Source organism: Dipodomys merriami, unplaced genomic scaffold (assembly GCF_024711535.1).
Source record: "Dipodomys merriami isolate MVZ:Mamm:240054 unplaced genomic scaffold, mDipMer1.0.p SCAF_221, whole genome shotgun sequence".
NCBI lineage: Eukaryota > Metazoa > Chordata > Mammalia > Rodentia > Heteromyidae > Dipodomys > Dipodomys merriami.
In genome coordinates, this window is record NW_027203616.1 from 1,071,527 (window position 1) to 1,073,576 (window position 2,050).

The window sequence follows — 2,050 nt, forward strand, 5'->3', positions numbered from 1 at the left end:
GGGTTAAAGTTAGCGTTAGAATGAGGGTTAGGGATAAGTTTAGGGTTAGGGTTGGGGTGATGATGAGGGTGAGGGTTAGTTTTAGGGTTAGGTTCAGGGTGAGGGTGAGGTTCAGGGTTAGGATTAGGGTTAGGGTTAGCGTTAGGCTAAGGCTTGAGGATTAGGGTTAGGTTGGGGGTGAGGGTTAGGTTTAGGTTTAGGGTGAGGGTTAGGGTCAGGGTTAGTGTGAGGTTTAGTGTTAGGGTTAGGGTGAGAGTAAGGGTTTTGGTGAGGTTTAGGGTTTAGATTAGCTTTAGGGTTAGCATGAGGGTGAGGGAGAGGTTTAGGTTTAGGATTAGGGTTAGGTTTACAGTTAGGCTTAGGGTGAAGGTCATGGTGTGGGTGATGCCTAGGTTCAGGGTTAGGGTTAGGTTTAGGGTGAGGGTTAGGGTTAGGGTGATACTTAGGGTGAGGGTGTGGGTTATGGTGAGGGTGACGGTTAGAGTGAGTGTGAGGGTTAGGGTTTGGGTTGGGTTTAGGGTGATGGTGAGGGTTAGGATGAGGGTGAGGGTGAGGGTGAGGGTTAGCATTAGGGTGAGGGTTAAGGTTAGGGTTAGAGTGAGGGTGAGGGTTATGATGAGGGTTAGTGTTAGGGTTAGGGTTAGTGTGAGGATTAGAGTTAGGGTGAGGGTAAGGTTTAGGGTTAGGTTTAGGGTAAGGTTTAGTGTGAGAGTTAGGGTGAGAGTGTGGGTTAGGTTTAGTGTGAGTGTTAGGGTGAGGGTTAGGTTTAGTGTTAGGGTTAGGGTGAGGGTGAAGGTTAGGGTTAGGGTGAGGTTGAGAGTAAGGGATAGGTTTAGGGTTAGGGTTAGGGGTATTGTTAGGGTTAGGGTTAGGTTTAGGGTTAGGGTGAGGGTGGGGGTTAGTGTTAGGGATAGCAATAGGGTTAGCATGAGGGTGAAGGAGAGAGTTAGGTTTAGGATTAGGGTTAGGTTTACGGTTAGGCTTAGGGTTAGGGTGATGGTTAAGGTGAGGTTTCAGGTCAGGTTAGGGTTAGGGTTAGGGTGAGGGTCAGTGTTAGGGTGATATTTAGGGAAAGGGTGAGGGTTAAGGAAAGGGTGAGGGTTAGGGTGATTGTGAGGGATAGGGTTTGGGTGAGGGTTAGGGTGACGTTGAGGGTTAGTGTGAGGTTGAGGGTTAGGGTTAGCATTAGGGTGAGCATTTGGGTTAGGGTTATGTTGAGGGTGAGTTTTAGGGTTAGGGTTATGTTGAGGGTGAGGGATAGGGTGAGGGTTAGGGTTAGGGTTAACATTAGGGTTAGCGTGAGGGTGAGGGAGAGGGTTAGGTTTAGGATTAGGGTTAGGTTTGGGGTTAGGCTTAGGGTGAGGGTGATGGTGAGGGTGAGGATAAGGGTCAGGGTTAGGGTTTGTGTTAGGGAGAGGGTTAGTGTAAGGGTGATATTTAGGGAAAGGGTGAGGGTTAGGGTGACGGTGAGGGTTAGGGTGAGGGTGAGGTTTAGGGTAAGGGTTAACATTAGGGTGAGGGTTAGTGTTAGGGTTACTGTTAGTGTGGGGATGAAGGTTAGGGTTAGGGTTATGGTTAGTGTGGGGTTAAGGTTTAGGGTGAGGTTTAGGTTGAGAGTTAGGTTGAAGGAGAGGGTTAGGTTTAAGGTGAGGGTTAGTTTTAGGGTTAGGGTTAGGATTAGGGTGAGGGTATGTGTTAGGGTGAGTGTTAAAGTTAGGGTGAGGGTTAGGGATATGGGTAAGGTTAGGGTTAGGGTGATGGTGAGGGTGAGTGTTAGTTTTAAAGTTAGTTTCAGGGTGAGGGTGAGGTTCATAGTTAGAATTAGGGTTAGGGTTAGGGTTACACTAGGGTGAGGGTGAGGGTGAGGGTTAGGGTTGGGGTGATCTGTAGAGTTAGGCCGAGGTTTACGATTAGGTTTAGGTTTAGGATGAGGAGTAGGCTGAGGGATGGGGTTAGTATTAGGGTTAGTGTGAGGGGTAGGGTTAGGGTTAGGGTTATTGTTAGGGTTAGGCTTAGGGTTAGAGTTAGGGTTAGGGTGAGAGTGAGGATG